Source organism: Haemaphysalis longicornis, unplaced genomic scaffold (assembly GCF_048455015.1).
Source record: "Haemaphysalis longicornis isolate Haplotype H1 unplaced genomic scaffold, Haemaphysalis longicornis Haplotype H1 scaffold_3, whole genome shotgun sequence".
Classification (NCBI taxonomy): domain Eukaryota; kingdom Metazoa; phylum Arthropoda; class Arachnida; order Ixodida; family Ixodidae; genus Haemaphysalis; species Haemaphysalis longicornis.
The window spans coordinates 218,490,990-218,512,870 of NW_027526335.1; the positions used below are offsets into that span (position 1 = coordinate 218,490,990).

Consider the following 21,881-nt stretch of genomic DNA (forward strand, 5'->3'; position numbering starts at 1 on the left):
CATTATGCATACAAACTAAGTCAAATAAAGTCCAAAATCCACACTCCCTAAGTCCAGAATTTAAACTGCCGAAGTCTACTTCAATTCAGCCGAAGTCCAAAGCCAACGCCCGCGCAACGAACCCAAAAGAAATGCTCAACCCCCTCATAACGCGACGGATGCAGGTTAGATTATGACCACGGGAAGAGCTTTATTTCTTGTTTCATCATCATGTGCCTCTCATTTCGTAAAGTTGGCGTTCCTGCACTGCGTTATTGTTACAACACCGCCATCACTGAGACGAAAAGACCAAGTCACAGCTGGCCGACCGCCAGGAAAACCCACCGGTTGGCGAGAGACTAGAAGTAAATAACTGGGTAGAAGAGCGAAAAAAGAAAGATTGGTGGCAAAGTATGCTCTTTGGCAGCGGAGGACTTGAGCGACTGGAGAGCTAGAGAAGGGGCCTTCGTCCTGCATTGCACATGGAGAGGCTGGTGATCATGAGGATGAAAAAAGCAAAACATGCAGTAGAAACCACCAAAGTAGAGAGCGAGGGCAGCTTGACTGCTACCTATTTTAATTTTAAATTGTTTACTCGGTTGTTAACCAAACACATCTATGCTAAATTAACACTTGCGTATCGATAACATTACGAGAATTGAGCTCACACATTGCTTGAACATATAAAAAGTACCAAGACGTGTTAAGCACTAAGTTCATAAAAATATGAACGAACAAACTTGCACTTGCAGTACTAGAACTTCAGGGCATACACTTGGGAATGCACACACTGCGTACGATGGCACAAGAGTACCCGTGTTTCCGTGCATGCATAAAGTTCCTTCATTACAGCTTCCCTTGGGGCAACTAGGCGATTATTTATTAATGGCTTGGGCAAAAAGAGTCCTTAGGGACGTGCAGCTAGCTAATGAGCAGCGACGGCGCACTTTGAGCTAGAAAAAGCGTCAGCAATGCGTCTGTGCTCGCGAAGCTGGAGTTCACTACCGGCGCACCCCGTGCATGCATCTTTTATTGCATCCGAAACACTTGGCTAATTTAGGTGTTCTGTCGAGTACTACCACCTGCATAATTTCGCTGACCTCCTAAAACGCTTTCCTCTGTTTTACAAACGCACTGTAGCAGCGGTTCTACACACCTGAGCAATCGATGAAGGGAAGCAGAATCAGTAAAGACTTTTTTCTCCCGAAGACACCCTATCTGGGTTATGCAGATGACTACATGATCACTTCAGTGCGACAGGGCTAGCTGTCCCACATGCGAAAAGGCAAAATTGAACCTTGATGTGTGCGAAGCCAGCCTCTACGAAATATTATTGAGCTAACAGGAAAGACAGGGTACATCTTCCTTGCTGGCAGAAGCGTTTCTAGATCTACGTTTTGCCGCTTAGTTCGGGTGTCTCTGCTCGCTGCTGTATGTGTCGTCTATGTGTAGTGTAAATGTAGTCCAGGTGGAGTAGGCATGCATGACAAAGGACCATGGGCTGATGAGGCAGCGAGCGCCGTGCAGCGGCGGTAGTTACGTCCAGAGACCGGCTGATCGTCAGCGCGTCCCTGAAGACAACAGACCCCGCAGTTGCCGAGGAAGTGGCCGTGGCCCTGGCACTCGCACAGCCATCCGTGGACACCGTGGTCACCGACTCAATGACAGCGTACGGAAGCTTCCGCAGGGGGGTAATCTCTTCCGCGGCCCGAGCCATTCTATCGAAGTGCAAGCCACCGGGAAGAGCCATAGAGCTCGTGTGGGTCCCGGCTCACTCGCGGGTAGCAGGCAACACCATCGCCGACTACCATGACCGAGAAATGTCAATCCGGGCCGAGAACGAGCCGGGAGAGCTACCGCACCCGGTTACCAGCTTTCGGGACATTACCCGGATGTACCAAGAGGAGAGGTGCAGACTGCCGGAACCGCACCCCAAACTGACTAGGCAGCAACAGACGATCCTGCGTCGAGCGCAGGCGGGATCGCTTGCGCATCCCGTACTGATGAACCGCATGTACCCTGCGGAACACGATACGCTCTGTCCGTTTTGCAAAAGAGAGAGGGGCACCCTGCCGCACATCTTGGCAGAATGTACAGAACTCAAGACCCCCCCTCCTTCCCTTCCCCACAACACCCCCAATCCCCAACCCCTTGAGCGATGGGAGACCTTGTTGACCAGCCCCGCCCTGCCGACTCAGCTCGCACTGACAGACAGGGGCCAGGAGCTGCTGGGAACATATGGGTCCCGTAACTAGGGAACCACCCCGTCTGGTGCCAGCGCGCACCACGGATTTCTTGGGCTCAGTAAAAGTTGATTCCTCCTCCTCGTGTTAAACCCGTGTAAAATATGACAATTGATTGTCATTTCACCTTCTTTAGCTTACAGCTCCATTTCGTTTAACTCACAAAACTTTACCTTGCGACTCGATAGCCTCGTTTAACTTCTACTTATAATATAGGCATGTGTGCTAGTCCATGAGTCAACCCGGAAAAAATTCTGTTGTGTGCGAATCTTTTCAGTAGTATCAAATGCATAACCACTTTCACACAAATATGGTGGCCTTGGTAAACACGAATAACCAATAAACAGCGAAAAAGAGCATCCAGTTGACGCGCCAATCTCGAATGCATTTCGTGAAATGACTTCATTTTTTCTGATTATGATAGTGCTCCTCAATCCTTCACTATGCATGCGTGAGCTGCAGAAGCATGAAAGGCTTCAATACACAAGCACACTATTTAACGAGAGAAAAGTAATGATGAACGATTGCAGGTAGCGGGCGCATGGCAAGAAACAGCGGCAAGCACATCCACATAATTTGTACGCGATTGTCCGGTTGCGCAAGCGGGAAGGTATTGTACTCTAAATGTCAGCAGGTGTCCAGCCCGTGTCACGTACACCCTTGCAAAGCTTTCGGAGACGCGGTTTCGGCCTCAATAACCACGTGTCGACCGAGGCAATCTGATCGACCCGCTGGTGGCCAGCTGCCGCGGACAGGAGTCGCCCAGAGCACGCAATGCGCCTGAGCAGCGGAGGCAGGCCTCAGAACGCAGCACTGCTCGGGAAGCCGCAATTAGTTACAACAAAAGCCACTCGGTTTGGCGGAGAGAGATAGGGGCGGAGAGGAGGTGGTCGCAACAAAGAGGACAGAGCAGCGCTGACTCTGATTAATTACCTGTCGCTGCCAGCAGCGCCACCTTTGTTGAACACTTGGCCTCAAGGGGAGAGAGGTCACTAACCACCAGGCGCCGCGGCGCCTGGCTCTAGATCAAAGCGGTCGCGCTGAAGGAGTCGCTGAGAATGGGGAACGCGCTAATGAGAACACGTCCAGACAAGCAATTGCGGCACGAAGGTGTTCAGCGGCGACACTTGTTGACACCGGTTTGCCCGCAAACTACGTGCTCTCGCCTTTGTTCTCTCTTAGGGCATTAGCACGAACTTATGAGCATACTCCAAATCAAAACAATGCACAAAGTCAACGAAATTTCTTTATTGGGTATTCGCTGCAGTGTTTTCCCGCAACCAAATTTAGCTGCTACGATGCTTTTTTTGTGTGGGCTCGTGCTTCTCTTGTCTGCAAAATATAAGACTTGTACGCTATCGACTTGTACTCTTGATACGCCATAAGAGTGCAATATTGTGTGCTGCAACGGCCATCCAGGGATAAGCTATCAACGCAGGGTTCACGTTTACAAAATTCTAATTTTAAATGTTTCACGTGTCCTAGGAGGAGCGCTGTAGTGGAGGGCTACGGATTAATTTCCAGCACCTGGGGAGTTTTACCGGATACACGTTCGCCTTCTCTCCTAACTGGAACCAAGGAGCATTCATTCTCTACCATGAATTTTTCGAGCTAATACATCTGACAACAATACCTTTCTTGAATGTTTAGGATTTCCACTGGATAAGTATTCCTGAAGTGCACGATGCATCCTTGTTTGCTTCACTGTACGGCTCATTTTATGCATAATCTTCATAATGCAGGCATTGAGTAGTCGTTGTCGATACGGAGTTTGTCATGTACAAGAAGTGGACATTTTGCTGGCATTTTAGCACACATATGTTCGCCAAAGTAACTTCCGTTTCAGGCGTGTGTATCCTCACTGATTGTTGTGAATATCAATCTAAAAGACGCTTGATGTTGAATACTGAAAATAATGATTGCTTTCGATTTGTTCTAGGCGCTAAGATATGTTCGCTGGTTTTTGGCTGGCCTCCTAAGCAATCATTTTAAGCAATTTGTAACCAGCTGACATCAATTTTAGTCATAAGCAGTTCACCAAGAGCCCTACTTTTTTTTATCCTACGCTGAATGTTCGGGGTTTGAAGAGCTAGAACCACAAGTAACTGTCATCTCGGTTCCAGTTGTAAGGTAAGTCAGATAATGAAATTTCAAAGACCATTAAGGCAAAATATAACTTCGTTAAATGTGAAAGAAGTAACCTTTCGTAACTCACTCATCTCCACTCCAGCCAACAAAGACGTTCATAAATGAAAAAAGAAACGCGAAACAAATATCAACGAAAAAAACTTTAAACTTCGCGCTTAACTTGATCAAATGATGCAATATGGGCTAGGAGTATAACCACGGTTATCAGTGGTTTAACTGCACGTTAGAATTGAAGTAATGCGAGCAAACGGAACTAAAAGCCCCGGTAAAATGGCCAAGTAACGTTTCTTGGTGGTGGCTTTGCCCGCGGCCACAAAGATTTTCTGTAGGCCGAGGGGGATCGCCGGAAAGTAGCTGCGGAATCGCCACTGCATCCTCTCTATTCAAGAATATCTGCGTTATTTGTTTATAATGTTTGCAATTAAATTTTCATGATTGTTGTCGGAACAAGGAAGTTTCTTTTGCTGAACGACACTTATATGCTGTCTTCATCGCCCCTTCAGGGTCTTGTGCACGTTGTGTAGTGTCTTGTTTAAGTTTAGCATTGTACTTTTTCGAAGGCTCGCTTTTCTTCAACTGTGCAGCCGCTAATCGCCTTGAATCGCTTTTTCCAGCTTGAACTTTACCTCTTAAATTCCTACCTGATTTTTCCCCGTGCATCCGAGATAAAATCAAAGATTGCATAAATGAAAGAAACATGAATAAAAGTGCGTAAACATCCAAGAAGCCGAAAGCAAGCGAGACCTGCAGATGGCGCTCTTTTCCAGTGGCTTCAAGAGTCCCTGAAGCGTAACTTTTCCCCGACAGATCGCGCTGGTCGCCGAAAGAAGGGCAAATAATTGGGCAAGTGACTGGGCCAGGCATTGGCTGCTGTGCGTGGATGGAAAGGGCTCGAATTAGTGGCTGGTGGTCTGCGTACTTTTGAAATACGACAAGAGAAGATCGTGCTCAGGGCGTCTCAAGGGAGGATATTCATGGAGCGCTGGCGTTCTGCACCTAGACAGCAGTAAAAATGTATGCGCGGGTGTTCTTAGGAGCCACATAAAGTGCCGAGTTTGTTGGAAGGGAACAACAAAAGAACGATGACATAATGAGAGAAAGAAGCCGCGGAAGAGAAGCGACGTGGCTTCAAACTGAGGCATCAGGGAAGGGTGGAAAGTGCAAAGAAACGGCGAGTTTTCAGTGCTCAAGATGCGCGCTGGGGAACGTGCACAGGTGTTTGGAAGGACTGGTATGATCAGTGCCAGCCATTACAGGAGTTTCCAACAGTTCTGCTTGTACAAACCTCTTGTTCATATGTCTTAACTGTTGGCCCAAAAGCTGAATCGAGGAACAAGGGAGCATCTTTTCGAAGCCTGTGTTTGGGTGCGTGACGGCACTTGACTGCGGTGGCCAGATGGCGTGACAGGGAGCTACCACGACAAGCCGGCCCCTGAAGTGCTCTGCACTTACAACTCAATGCCCTTCCACTGTGTAAACAAGTACAACCAGCGAGGCTGGGTGGAGTCCAAGGAGTGCATCAAATACAAGTCTGCCTGTATTTTGCGATTGAGCATGCTTCCTATCCCATTAGCTTAAAGGGACCCTGCAGCGCTTACCATCGGCTACTCGGGATGTATTTTGGGGCAAAGACTATTGCCCCAGCAATCTCCTCCCGCAAGAATTATGAACATTTGTTCACTATCACAGAAACTACGCGCGATGAGAAATCGCCCATAATTGTTCCCTTTCAACTCGACCGCGGAAAATCCGATGAAAGCTGCGCGCTCCCTCCCAAAGAGGGGTGCGGCTCGCGGCGTCTTCCACTGCGGCCTTCGATTATCACAGGCCGGGGAGTTTTCTTTTCTCCGAAACGTAGAGAGGTCTATTTCCGGTTTGGTGCCGCTAAAAAGCAGGCATGGCTGCCTGCTCGCAAGCGGCCGCCCGAGCTGGTAGGGCTTTTATGAAGCAATAAATGTTTGTTGTCGAGTGGTCTCATTGAAAGGGGAATATTGAGCTCGTCACTTAAGCTACACGCGCACTCAAAACACAAAAGAAACGTCAAAACTGCGCGTACAGGTTCAGGCATATAAGAGGTTGATACACAGCGCCGACGACGGCGGATCGTCACAGGAAATGCGATAAATGAGCCACCAAGCTGACCAGCGACAGCCAAAAACAGCCATGGCCTCAATGACGTCGTTTAGGTCATGCCAGGGGTGCATAATGAGAAAAACTGAAGACAGCGTGGTTGGTTTTTTCCGCGCCTTTCACAGCGATTTGCGCGCTCCCAGTATCACGTGCACGCGTAATATTTGGCTTAGGTTTTCCTGGCAATGTAATATCAACGTCACGCAGGTTTACTTGCACTGCTCAAAGAGTGTTGCAGGGTCCCTTTAATGAAAATTGGAAAGATTAGAGTTTTGTTTGAGCAGACAAACACGGGGCTATTCTCTTTCCTCCCGCGTCGTAGGCATCTTAGTCTATGTGTAACACGCCAAGCCGCTCGAACCCGGAGGACAGCAGTCAGGTCGGATCGGGAGAGGAGACGTGTACAACTAAATCTCCCACCAGCCCATTGGCCATGTAATTGCTGAAGGCAAAAATCTTGGCTGCACGCCCCTCTCCCTAAACCGTGCACGCATAAAGTAGCAACCAGGTGACGTGTGCGGGCTTACACGGAAAAGGCACCCGCCCAAACGTTGGTCCGGAAGCCCTTCAGGCTTAGCGGCCAAAACACAGGCTAAAACACTCCTCCAGCAGCTCTTGAAGAAGGAAACATAAAACACTGGGTGTGACAAATGTTCGTTGTAGGCCAATTTGGGCACGCAGACGATATGTATAGGACTTACCTACAGCTAGTTATGGCTCTCATTTTTAAGTAAGTGATCTTCATAGACGATAAGTGGAAAGCGAGGCTTATAACGCTTCGCTGTGCAAAATACAAACTGACCAGACCCGCACCGAACCACCGCCTTTCGTATCCGGAGCTGACGGGGCAATGGCAGACCCCTCAATGGCAGCCATTCTGCTCTGTGACCCTCTGGCTGTAAACATTCTAATTCTGTTGGACAGAACTGTAGTCAAGTATTTAACACTCCGCTGGAGCGATGGCGGACGGCCCTTTAACCAATTAGTTTTTATATAGGGGCCTTAGGGGTGAAGTACGGTGGGCTTCAGAGATAAGGCTGCATGGATCCAATACCAGTGATATCAAGTTTGGACACAGACTTCTTGTGACTAAGAAAGAAGTTAGAAAAGTACTAGAGAAACGTGCACTAATTCACGCAAGATTTAAACCGTAGCGGCTGGAGGATTTCTTTCTATGTAAGCACTAAAGTACACACCACCACGCTTTTCATTAGGTTTGAAATTGCTTATTTACATGTTCCGCCGTCGGTTTTTACTGTGGTAGTAGTAGTATTCATCGTCATATCCATTTATGTCGTCGTCTTCCTCGTGCGTGACTGCGGGCTCAGAGCGTTTTGTCATCACGCTGTCAAGCAAACTCAACTGCCGGGGTAGTAGTATCCGGTCTTCCTTTGGACAGGAACGCTGATGACATCCTCAACGACCTGATACACTTTAACCCCCATCTTCACACCCTCGATGCGCGCCGCATGGGCTCCTCCACACTCACACATGTTACCTTCCATGGGTCCAGGATTCCTTATTAGATACGCTCCCCATATGGTAACACTACCCTGCACTCCCCTAAAGAGCAAGACTGAAGCCTTCCTGCGCTGCTGGACCGTTGGACACCTGGCCGACGTATGCCCCTCACCTGCAGTCGACAATCGCTGCACCATATACGGCACTCAACCCTTCCCCTCAACACACTGGCCACCCTCGCTGCATAATTTTCTCCGGCCCTCACCCAACGGGCGACCCAGCTTGCCCAGAACGGTACCGAAGACTCCCGACTACCCGCCGCCGAATCATCAAGGACCGCGACAACGCAGCGTTTTCGGCCCCACAAGCAATCCCTTGTCTACGAAGACGGCTAACCTGACCAGCCGACATCCCCAGACAGACTCGGGAACCTATGTCCAGCGAGCCACCTTCATGCCGGCTACAAAGCCACCACCACTGACATCGCCAGGGCACCCTGTTTCTCAAAACTCTGCAACCCCAACCTACGCCCAGGTGGGCGTGCGAGGGCCGACACCGCTCCGTCCTCCTCCATCCCCTCCCGCAGCACTTCCCCCAACTCCTGTTTCCTCAGCGCCAATCCCCCCTGAAAGCAAGAGATACCATCAATGCCCATGGACAGTTACTCTGAACTCAAATTAGCGAACTCAAACACGACCTAATGAACCCACCTACAAACGCAGCACTTGCAAAGCGCCAGTCCACCGACCCCACCACCGCATCTCCCCCCCCATCCCACAACTTACCCTTCGCATAGAAGCTTTGGAAGCCCAGTTGGAAGACCGCCATCCTTAAAGCTTTAAAGAACCTCTCCTCCCAAATGTCCCGCATGCAGGCCAGCCTCCAAAGTATAGCCCTCTCCCTCCAACCCTCCCAGCCTCAACTTCCACCTACCCATGATGACTCGATCGACCCTTAAAGAGTTAGTTATTTGACAGTGGAACTGCCCCAACGTCAAATCCAGGCGATATAAGACACTCCAAGAAGAATCCGAAATAGCATTACTGGTCCACTGCAATCTTACAGCCGATATTGTGGAGCATAACGGTACTTCCCCTCTTCACACTCCCATTAAAGCTATTGCCAGAGTCCTTCAATGCTTTACTGGTCACGAAACTACTCCGTAACTCAATGGGAGAGCTTCATATGCTGTGTTTGGCCGCCGCGCGGTGGCGCCACCCTCTCACTGAGTTCACTACTCGGGCGGCCTTGCGCTGGCTCGAACGGCGGAGCCGCGGCGAGTTGTGTTTGTTTTGTGCGGGAAAAAATGTAACGTGCATATCGCGCTCATGTGATGCGACTTAAGTAGTGCAACGACGATGCCGAACATGTGTTGCGTCCTGGGATGTCGTTCCTTGTACAACGATACCACAGAAAATGTTTCCTTGTTCTGTTGACGGAGCGACGGGCAGCTGCGTGAGAATTGGAGGCGCGCCAGTCCAAGGCAAGCAACGGGAGTTTTCAGCTTCGATTATAAGTGTGCGACAGTGTGTGGAAATGCACTGTATGTGAGAATGGAAAAAGCAATTTACCATGTTGAGAGCATCGTGGACCTAGAATTGTACAAGGCTAACTTAAAGCCGGATTTTTGTCATATCAGTCAGGTTGTAGCGGTGCTTCATTACCTGTTTGCAAACTTGTATTACCTTGCGCTCAGGCTCGCGTGTAAAAAAGCTTTGGGGTGTCCTTGTGCTTTTACTTTTCATATTTCCGCGAATTATCCCTTAGGGTTCGTTTTGTTTTGTAACCGCGCGTGGCCGATTCCAGTTTCTTATCTGGCGTTTCAACCGGAGCGCCCATTTGCTCTGTTTGTCGTACGGGACGTCCCGTCAGGCGATATTGTTTGATATGGAAAGGGTGCCACCTTGTCGCTAACTTGATTTTTTGTTTCTTCGACAATGTTCTCGATCCTATTTCCATGGATCTGAAATTAATAACGTTCCGAGAGTAATGCATGCATAGCAAACTCCGCACAACTCACTTTATCGACGTTCATCTGTGCACGTCACACTGCGGACTGCTTCTTCGACGTTTGTGTTTCATTCTAGTCTTTTGTAGTGCAGGAGATCGCTAGCTCGCTGCGTTCAGAAAAGCTTTGCTTCGTTCTTGGCTACATGGAAATATTCTGTTTTCTCCGTGTGCTGCACATCGCAGCGCGAAAAAATAAATTTTTATACGTTGGACCACGCTCTTTTGACTCCCTTCGTAACATTAAAATTTTTTGTTGCGTGTGATAAAATCAGTTTTATGGTTCTTTTTTCGCTTCCTGTTTTTTTCAAGTATTGCAAAGCGTGGATGCAGACAGACACATGGTGCAACATATATCTCTTCGTGTTTTGATCCTTCGCGTTTCTGCAGCGTTTTTAGATGTTCTCAAGTATGTAACAACTCATCGAAACGACAATACTATTGGACTATCTTTTAGCGTTGTGTACATTCCAGAGCACTCAAAGGAATCATTAAGCGTAGTCTGAACGACGCGTAGTTGGTTTCTTTGTTTTTTTATTGTATTATCGACAGGCCCGCAGCAGTCCGTGACTACACAGCTACCGTATATGTGGTAATTACAACTTTGCTTTACGAAAAGAAGCAATATAGATTTAAAAATCCGTAAACACGACGGCGCAGCGCTTGTGCCAGAGCACACAGAAGCCGTTGCCGTTCGCGGCTGAAGTCAACGGTAATTTACTTCGAAAAATAAAACGCCATTGAAGGCAGGTGATATACACAATGACTGGACTATTCATCGCTAACTACTACGAAAAAAAACACACTTAATCAGCGCGCAGACAACAAAAGCAGCAAGCGTTTGCACGCAAATGCTGGCCAATACGCCGCACGCGCGCCGGCTGGATGACCTTCGTGCGGCGGTGGCGCCTGTAGTGGCGCGCGCGGTCCCTATATGAAACGAGCGCGGAAGTTTCGTGACCAGTAAAACATTGAAGGACTCTGCTATTGCTAACGATTCGGCCCGAACCATACTGTACATCCTCAGCATTTCCAGCACCCCACTATTGCAGCACCGCTTCCATACACTCTTCAAAAGCGCACTGGCAGAGGCAGCTAATGCCCTTCTCCTCATCGTAGGAGATTTCAATGCAACCCACCCCTCATGTAATCACCCCCGCACTACCCGAAAAGGCCGTTTCCTCTGGGAAGACGTTCATACTACCCGCCTCACCCTAGAGAACGAACCACACATACACACGCACATTCGCAATAGTGTACAACGCGACAGCACACCGGACCTAACGCTCACACCCAATATCAAATTAACATGGCAATGCCTTGACGACACCCTCAATAGCGACCACTATATCATGCAAATTCTTCTTCCGCTCCCCTAACCACGAGAATGCAGACCCACCACATTGTAATTGGCCCAAATTCCGCACATTACGCAGTACGACTGCACTACTAACTTCCCTTTCACATACATTTGACATTAATTCTTGGGTTGAGACCCTCAAAGGCGACATCAATGCATGCACCACACAGGCTCCCATTACAAAAACTGCACCGAACCCAGACGTGCACATGGTTCACCTCCTGGAAGCTCTTGCTAGTCTAACCCGGCGCTGGAAAAATCAGTGTTACAACCGCCGCCTGCACTTCCGTATCGCACAACTCAAACAAGATGATGATGATGATGATGATCATCATCATCATCATCAAACAAGATGTAGAGACATACACCCAGCATCTCCACAATGCACGCTGACAAACCGTCTGCGATTCAATACACAATGGAGCCAGCCTGAAACGCACCTGAAACCTCCTTCGCCATCTCCTCGACCCCACGACGACCAAAGCAGAAACTGCATCTCGGCTAGTTACGAAAGCACACACCCTATCCAACTCACTCCCAAATTCCCTCGACACCCTGCGCGACATCTACATTGGCCAACCACAACCCCTTTCCACCCCTCACCCGCAATACCACGCACCCCCTAACGCCGAACTAGACGCTCCTTTCACAAAAGCCGAGATCACGGCCGCCCTGCACCACCTAAATCTTAACACCACCCCAGGCCCAGACGGTAATACGTATTCAGCCCTCTGAAACCTCGACACCGCGTCCATCGATACTTTGCTCGAACACTTTACTGACTGCTGGGCTCACAGTACCCTCCCAGAAACCTCCCGCACAGCCACCGTTACCCTCATCCCGAAACCCTATAAACCACTAAATTCTCAAAACCTCAGACCCATTACCCTCACCTCCAGCAACAGCAAATTTCTAGAATAAATGGTCCTCTCCAGATTAACTCAACATTTTGAGGACATCGATGCTTAACCCAACAGCATTTTCGGCTTTCGACGCCACCTCAGCACCAACGACGTTCGCCTCCAACTTCACCAGCACCTATTATCGAACCCACCCCAACGAGGCACTTCAGCTACACTAGCCGTAGACCTCACTAAGGCTTTCGACAAGGTCAGCCATTCCGCAATAAGCCTTTTTCCAGTAGCGCTCTGCGCATGCGCTACTCTCGCTTCCAGCGACCTATTTGCCATTCTTGAGGGGAAAATCTAAACAAAACGACGCCATATTGAATTAACCAGTTGCGAACGCCAAGCCAGCTAAGTGCTGCTCCGTTTTACGAGCACTGAAAGTGGCCGACAGGTAGGCGCTACGGCTGCCATCAAAAAATTTCTCGGCCACCAAAACCATGCGTGGCGTCTGGGGCGTCTTCCTCAATTGCGCAGGGCAGGCGGAAAGAAAGGGGGCGTGTTCTTTTATATTTCCTCAAGTGCGGTTCGGGCGGCCGCTGCAATAGGGTGCGTTACTCGAAAAGGGTGCATTCTGGACAACTTCAACTCTTCGCAAGTCGGAGAGCGCTGCTATTGTTTTATGCACGAACTTTCCTCGCGGACAGCACAGCAACTCTCCAACTTGGGGCTTTAACGTCCTCTCAATTCCCATTACCCGCCAAAGGCACCCCGCAGGGCTCAATACTCTCCCCCACTCTTTTTAATGTAGCCTTAATACCCCTTGCTCGGGTTCTGCTACAAATACCCACACAACACAGCGCTTTGTATGCCGACGATACCACAGTATGGATGTCACGAGGCAGCGACGCGCATATCCAACACACAATCCAACTAGCGGCCACAACAATCACAGGGACAGCGGCGGCAGCAGGACTATCCTGCTCCCCCCACAAATTACAGCTCCTTCTACTCTCACCCACCCACTGACCCAAACAATGTGCACCCAACATCCAAGTCCCTTTGTCGGGCTCTGCCATACCACTGGCAAACCAAATCAAAGTACTAGGGCTCACTATCCAACAAAATCGTCTCAACCCGCACACCATCCAAATACTCAAACCCACGCAGACCAAATAGCGGGACTCCTACGGCGCATCCCCGCGGGAAGACATGGCCCTCGGGAGTCAGATCGCCTCAAGATTACCCACGCCTTTTTCACCCTACGCATCACGTACACTCTAGCATATCTCCCCATGACCCGCACTGAACTTACACGAACCGGGACCATACAACGCGCACTATATCGCCGCACGCTACAGCTACCCCCCAGCGCTGCTTTCGACGCTCTCTTCCACATGGGCACCTTTAACACACCATCCGATCTTATAGAAGTACACCGACAGGCGCCACTATCCCGCCTTGCCCTAACCCACACCGGCAGAACCGTCCTATTCTCCCTCAAAATTAACCCGCTCATCCACCACTCCCCCCACCTCCTGATCCTCCCAGATTATCGAGAGGTTCTCTATCCCCTCCCTAGCCCCCGTCGCATGCACCCCACCTATCACACAAGCCGTCACCTGGCGCGAGCCCGATACCATGCCCAACACTTCCCTCCCTCTTCGCACACGGTATACGTTGATGCTGCAGAACAGCAACCCCGCCATACATACATCATAGCAGCAGTGAACCGCGCCTCAACCCCCTCTAACTCATCCACCATTCGCGCTGCCCATACTCACGGGGCGGACACAGCAGCAATTGCCCTGGCCACCACTCTCCCTCCGCCGCTAGCGTCATATTACGGATTCACAAACGGCCGTTAGAAATGTCTGCAGGGGCATCATTTCGGCCCTCGCCCACGCAATTCTCTGCTCCCACCCCCCCATCCTCACCGCACCATCGCCCTTTTGTGTACTCCTGGCCATATCTTTGGCGGTACGGAGAAGGCACACGATGCGGCCCGAGCTCTGATACACCGCACCCCTCAGGCAAGCCCCCTCCCCGCTTCACATCCCCTCCTCACCTGGAGCCACTGCTCACCTTCCGCGAGATCACCCTCCATCACAGGCTTTCACGCACCACCCCTGCACCTCCTCACCCCTCGTTATCCTCACAGTTGAATCGCCCCTCTGGAGACAGATCCAAACCCATTTCCTCCCCATTCGATCCATCCTCACCCACATATCACCATCACTCTTTCCCACCCCCGCTTGTCCACACTGCGGGGACTACGAAGACACCCCCCAAGCCATCTGCCACTGCCCCGCCCTGCTTCGTCTTTGTCCTAAACAGTGCTTATCAACACAACGACGAATAGGTGTTGTCGTTGTGTTGTTAAGCGCTGTTTAGGATGGACGGATACCAACTAGCCCAGCTGTCGATTCTGCTTCCTCTTCCTCTACTCAACCCCCCCGACTCCTGGCTATCTGCCCTTGCTTGATCGGACGCCCAGTCCCAGTGCGCCCTGGTAGACAGGGCTCGGGCCTATAGAGCTGCGCTTCCGCGGCTGAACCGTCCGTACTAAGCCTGGCCAGGAATAAAGCGTGTTTCTCTCTCTCTCTCTCTCTCTCTCTCTCTCTCTCTCTCTCTCTCTCTCTCTCTCTCTCTCTCTCTCTCTCAAATTTTTCCGAAAGTGGAACGTGTCATCACGGGCCAGAACCAGCGGCGACCGGCTCCGCTAACTGGGCGTCTGTAGCCCGAGCTGTCGTGTGCTTCCCACTTGAGGCGCGGACACACGTGAATTGTTGTCTTAGTATATTTGCGATAGCGCCAAGCGCAAGCCTAAACGACGCCGGGCACTACTCACAAAGGGCGGCGTGCTCACGTACTCGATAAACGGCGGGAGTAACTATGTTTAATGGCCTTCTGGTGACGCCGCACACATTACGGCCAGCAACAACAGCTTCGCTGTTAAAAACTTTGAACAGTGACGACACACGAGCCACTTCTCACTGGGTATTGATGGCGTCGCAGTACACCTTACCGTGCCGTCGACGGCCGCCCAACGAATGAAGCGACAAGAAACATGAACATGCGATTTTTGAGGCGCATCTGGTTCCGTTTGGTCGTATCTCTTTGATGTTATCGGGCAAAGAACACATTCTCAACTTTTTCTACAAAGTATTCCCTATATTGAGATACTGCTGTCGTGTTGACGCTCGAAAGTTTTGCTTTTCGAAATTTCTTCTCCTCCCGAGACTAAAATTGAGATGTTTGAGTTTCAAAAGGCTTATTCCTTTAAATTAAGTGAGGTTGTGTTTTATACTCATGGCCTCTTTGAGTTTGGGTGCTCCAAGCTACAACAATGCGCTTTCTTGACAGCTCGTACAAAAAGGTCATGTTTCATCCTAAGCAACTGGCAGGTCTAGTTCAATATCATCGCACTCTGATGGGCCGGCCGTTTTCTACCCGGCTAGTATTCGCAATGTTGTCATAAATTCGAAAAGGTTATGTGACTCGGCATTGTTTTAGGTGCGCAGGTTCTGGGCGGCCGTTGGAGTCCAATATAACAAGATTGAAGTTGTGTACGTCTTTGTGTCGTATCATTCGACTGTGTTGACTTCATCGACGGCCTATGAAACGGAAAATGTCCCAACGTCGAACGCCTAAAGGACAATGCCAGGGAATAGAAAGTCATGTCGAGCAACGAAGCCGGATCTTTCCATGCGTAATGAAGTGCCAGAACAGTCCCGGGAATGTAGAAATCGCACGGGCAAGTTTTAGAGCATTCGGGCCTGGGTGAACCTGACGACGGCACAACAAAATTAGACAAAACGCTTCTTGATATCTCCCGTGCGAGCTGTCGGCGCACTTCCCGTTGTGTGACACAATTGTGCTGACAAATTGAATTCCCGTCAGCTTCCTCCTCCGGGTCACTCCTTCTCGTCATCACACTCCTTGTTTCGAAGCTGAAATTGACACCTTGTCGCGGGGTAATTGTTGGAAAGACACGAACAAAATTTTGGGAGGAATGGGCCGAGAATGACAGTTGCATTAAGAACTAGGCTACTAATTACTATAAAACTAATGCGCCCTTCGGAGGTAATTAATGCGGCAGGAACTGGGACTTCACCTAGCACGTAGGAAGCGAACTTGAGTAAACACAGAGCCGAGGTAAGGAAAAGAATAAACGCTGAATTGTAGGAGAATAAACCAATCGCTTAGATTATGGTACAAGATGCATCTTCCCTCAAAGTCAGAGAAAACGGTCAAGTTGGCACGGCCGCGTGATTCGGAGAAACGCAGCCTTGCCATTAACATAATGGCTGCCGAGGGACTCGTTCATAGCTATCGGGTCACCGGAACTACTAATTGGGGAAAATCGATGCGAACGACGATATTGTGTGAAGCACATTACCTGCGCTGTATGAGAATGCCTTGTCGAGCAGCGGACATCGATAGCTTTTTAACCTATCAACTGAAAAAAAATCAAGCAAATTGTTGCTGTTAGGCAATAAACATGGCTCAAGCATCGCCCATGTAACGTGAAACTGCTCTCCTCTCTTGAGCCCGCTTCTGCAAACAAGGCTAACTAGCTGCGTCGCCTGCGTGGCGGCCTCTTTGCCATCGTGCCTTCCCGCCCGTTGGGGGAAACGGATGTCCCTGCGGTTTTCCTCTCGACCCGCGGGGCAACAAGTGGCGCCTGAACACTCTCCGTGGACCTTAGGGGCTTTGTAGGGAAGCGTACGCAAAATGATGGGGCATGTGTGCTCCGCTCGAAGGAAACACAAACGATGCGGCACATTTGGTCCGAATGTGGTTGTATCTTTACAAATCTATTCGAGATAATTTTGGCATGGTCGAATCCCTAGGGTTTATATTTAACAAAAATTAGACTAGATGGCTTTAAAGGTGACTGCAAGAATGTCAAAATGCTGGTGAGGGAAAAACAAAGGAATATGCATACCGTAGAGCACCTTCCACCTATTACGAGAAAGATTCAATTTGAGTCGTCGATAAAGGCGGCGACGAAATAAAAGAGGACCGAATAGATTCATTAACTACTTGTGTGAAGTAGCTCACTTCATCGCCCCCACTCAAAGGACAGGCCATAAACACTCTATCTCAAATCAACCAATCAAGGCTGCCGACGCAAGCTGCAGTGGCTACGCGACCAGTCGCTTCACCCGCATTATTCGCTTTGCAATTGTCTTCTGCACAAGTGCGAAATCGCATTCAATGTGCGAGAACAAGTTACGTCCTGCCTAGTTTACGCCTGTTACTGTTTCCGTGTCTACTCGCACTTTGTAACTCATTATGGCAATTTTTTTTCGCTGGGTTTTTTGCGACTACGTTCAGGAAACATTGAAGGAAACGCTGCGCACAATACTCGCTCTAACTCTCCCTTAGACATAGGAGTCGCGCCTGGTGACCCCGATTACCATCTCGGTTAATTTCCCAGAAGGAGTTGCGTTTGCACGCCTTGCATTGTTCGAAATGACAATAAGAGTACGTTGCTAACGTGAAGATTCAATTTAGTTCGCCAACGCTATGAAGGGTACCAGTTGGTACAGAATAATCTTTCACTGACTCGTCTTGCGCTCGTCTTGTGCATGTGTTCCGTAGTTCGTATTCTGGAAACAGTTAGCGCAGTCAAACATGAATAAGTTAACATATGCAAAGCTACACCAAACTTCCAAAGCAAACTCGTCGAGTTAGAAATAAGGTCAGTCAACATCGGAGGCCATTTACAAAAACCTTTTGATCTTTCTAAACACTACGCAACGAGCGTAGTAAACAAACGCATCAAGTTACATCTCGTTTAGACAGCCCAGCGGACGGATCCCGCCCGCAGAGTTCTTTAATTTTTAAACTCTGCACACGAAACCGGGCAAGAAGCAGAACTACAAACTCGGATATCGACCGCTTCCCTCGGGACGCAACTGAGCACGCGCACCGCTCGGGTTCGCCTTTTACAAAAAGAAGGATCGAATCCCGCCCCATTAGAAGTGCTGTTTCGGCCTTTAAAGTAAACGAAGAACCATCCTTCCCTGTTTCAGACTAGAATAAAAGAACTTCGCCGCCAGTGAAGACTCGGCAGTCTAATCGCACAGCACAAAAAAGTATGAAATCTCCAAAACTAAATTTGGCTCTTAAGAATTATAAATGCGATACAAAGTACCCTAATCAGATATATTGACACTAATATATATCTCCAATTTCGTATATCGATTGCGCAGGACTGGAATGCGTCGGAGCGAGCCGTCTACGAAGATGATGGAACGCATCCCGAACTCCAGGCTTTTTTTATAAGTGTATTTATACAGCTTCTTAAACAGCTTCTTTAACCGTTTCATAGCGCTCCCTGCTTTCGATCCGTGGTCAATAAGTTCTTGTTTGATAATAAATAAATAAAGCTTGAATTTCGCTGTCCGTTTCTGCTGCTTTTTGTCGTCGTGGGGTTGAAGAACAAGTACAAATTGCCCGGAAAAATCTGAGGTTAGATTTTCATTTTTAGGGTCAACACAAAAATTGCGTACGAGCCTACGTACGAGGCACTCGCGAGCCCCCATTTTCTGAAGGCCTTCTGAACTGAAGAACTTTTCTAAAGAACGGACTTTGCCTCAAGGGCTGCCAAGGGCTCGGCAAATGCTCCTGCAAAGGCTACGTTCGGGCTTCGTCTTCACAACAGACACGCTCGAACGGTGGCGAAATACAAACCACGACGAAAAGGACGATCAGACCGTACTTCTCCCTCTGCATTCTCCAAGCCGCCAACACGAGACCTCCGAACGGTAGACTCAGGCCCATGTGTTGAACAACTCAAATATCACAACAACGGCCTCGCTACACGCCACACCTCGGCCCGTCTGTTCTGGTGCTGTCGGGCTCTTGCTCCGCTCCGGGAACATCACTTCCGGGCGCTTCAGGAGTCCTCCTACTCAACCTGGATCCGGCACGCATCAGGCACACCGTACTGAGGAAGAGTCGTCGTCCTGGAGTCGCACCTAGCTTTCGCCAATGAGGCGGGCCTCCAAGAGAGGCTCTTCATTTTCCTTAATAATCGACTCCATTTTGCTAGCGAAAAAAACGACGAGGACAAAAAAGAGACACAGGACGCGCGCTTCCGCCCTCTTTTCATCCCACTCCGCCTTTTAGGAAAGTCAAGCTTCCTTTTGCACTGATACACTTTACCACAACAACAATTCTATCTTAAAAATCTGTTTTGCGCTAAACAGTACACAAGAAAGGAGACGGGGCAACCACTAACTTTCAACTGAACTTTATTAACCGCCGGAGCCGGAAAATGTGAAACAACTGGAGCATGCGCAGAATGCGCCACAGTAACAGTAACACAAGTACGCAAATGTGTCAATCACCGAAACGTACCACAGATGTATCGCTGATACATATATCGCCTTTTTGCTTGCTATAAAAAGCTTCCAAGAGCTCCTGTGCTGTTGCATCTCTGCTCCTACCCAGAATCTTAATCTCACCCAGAGGTGGCTCCTACTTGCAGGCATCGCAATGCGCCGGCAAATGCGAATTTCCTTTATTCTTTACCGACAATTTATGGTCCCGTGCTTGGTCGTTGATACATCGACCGTGCTTTGCACAAAGTAGTTGACGAAAAGCTAGTCTGAAATGTTTTTAGATACGTGGACGATTTTTTAGTGGTTTTAAACCAACATGACGCTCCGACGCACACAGAATCTGTTAACTTTATTTTAACGGCTTTGCGGCGCCATGGGAAGGGTTTATCCGTATTTACGCAGGAGATTCCTTTACAGAACTCGTTGCAGTTTTTATATATTAATATCCCTTTAGGTACCAAGCATGTCTGCTGGCGTTATTCCCCCTTATTCGTTATTCCCCTGGCGTTATTCCCTTTTGACTCGGCGCACTCCTAGACAGTGAAAAGAGCAATCGCTCACTCGTGCCTGGAGTCGGCTCTCTCCTATTCGTGTCCCCATTCTATGTAGGATAGCTTTGATAAACCAATTGAAAGACTGCTTTCAGCCGGCTTCCCGTGCATGGTTTTGCACTCGGTCGCTGAGGCACTCCTCACGAAGGTTAATGGAGGCACCTGCAGAAGAGCGCCTGAGGCAGAGCAAAGCACGGCAAAACCCAAAGTGGAGCAGTATATCCACAACGTCGCCCATCACTTCAAGAAGGGCAACAGGCACGGCATTCCGATCCTGTTTTCGGCGCCGCGTAAGCTGGCTGGAATTTACACGAGCACTTCTTCCAATGGGCGCAAAAAGCAAGGATGCGACAAGAAGCATGCTAGGCCATTTGTGGACTGCGCTATAGGCGTCGTATATCAGATTCCACTTAAATGTTGGAAAGTCTATGTAGTCCAGACCGGCTGATGCATCAACGACCGAGCACGGGAACATGAATTGTCGGTAAAGAATAAAAGAAATGCGCATTTACCCGCGCGTTGCGATGTCTGCAAGTGTGAACCACTTCTGGGTGAGATTAAGATTCTGGGTAGGAGCACCGATGCGACAACACGGGAACTATTGGAAGCTTTTTATATCAAGCAAAAAGGCGATAAGTGTATCACCGATACATCTGTGGTCCTGTTTAACCCTGAGAAATCTTTTTTCGAGCGTTTCGGTGATTGACCCATTTGCGTACTTGCGTACTTACTCTTACTGCGGCGCATGCTGCGCATGCTCGAGTTGTTTATATTTACCGGCTCCGCCGGTGAATAAAGTTCAGTTGAAAGTTAGCGCTTGATCTGTCTCCTTTCTTGTGTACTGTCTTTAGTTTTGCGCTAAACATATTTTTAAGAATCACGAACCAAGTTCCCCCCAACAACTTTTGTTAAACAATTCTATTGTTGCCATCTTCGTTAGTGCCTGCTCTCATTGGTGTGGCTTTGTATCGCAACGATTTGAAGGGGTTGTTATTTAGGCCATATCATTATGGCGCCACTCAGGCACAATTGGTCATCAAGCCCGGCCCTTTGCCGGATGCTTGAGTAGTTCTTCAAGGAGGTGCTGCCGCCTGGAGTAGGGGTAGAAATACACGAACAGTTGCTCGCCTGCAAATGCAGTTAAATAGGAGTTTGGCTGACTGTTTTTGAGGGTCCGCTCCGATTCCGACAGCCGTTTCAAAAGAAGTGCGGCGTCAGCAGCAGAAAGGCTTTTAGCTAGCCGATAACCGCATCTCCCTCAACGGGGAATCATTCGCGTCGCCGGTCATGCCCTGTATGTGCGTACACCCAAAGTTTATTCAAAATGAAATATAAGAACTGATATTTTGGTACTCAAATAAAGCCAAATACCGTGTCCATTATATCATTTCCATTTTTTCCAAATTTTAGTCGCCGACACGGTATAGCGGTCTTCAATAATTTTAAAGGCCGTTCGATTTTCGAATAGCCACGACAAGGCTGTCTTTGTGGGCGCTGCATCTGTCTTTGTGGGCGCTGCTTCGGTCGACGTTTTCTCGCTTCGTTCTAAACCTCGTTGACGTGTGTGACATGTTTGCCTTTCGGAAGCGCTTTCGCGGATACGTCGCTCGTGTTTGATCTGAAGAAACGGAGTTCGCAGTAGCGCGCTCGCCTCATTGGCGGCCAGCCATCTTGGGGCTAATTTCTAAACCGAGGGGCGACCGAAGTGTTCGCGAAATTATCTTCCAACTGTTCTTAGTGTATATAAGGACCGCACTCACCTGTCGGTCTGGGCGGCCGCAGGGCCTGTCGGGGCGCAG

The 21,881-nt window shown here is 49.2% G+C and overlaps 1 protein-coding gene across 1 annotated transcript in view; it reads right to left on the bottom strand.

Moving 5' to 3' along the window:
* Window positions 1-21,875, bottom strand: part of LOC144175985 (uncharacterized) — a 35,640-nt gene extending 13,765 nt beyond the window's left edge. The window contains exon 1 of the mRNA XM_077705061.1: window positions 21,843-21,875. The gene's annotated coding sequence lies outside the window, so the exon portion shown is untranslated. The remainder of the gene's footprint in view (window positions 1-21,842) is intronic.
* Between the last annotated feature and the right edge of the window lie 6 nt (window positions 21,876-21,881).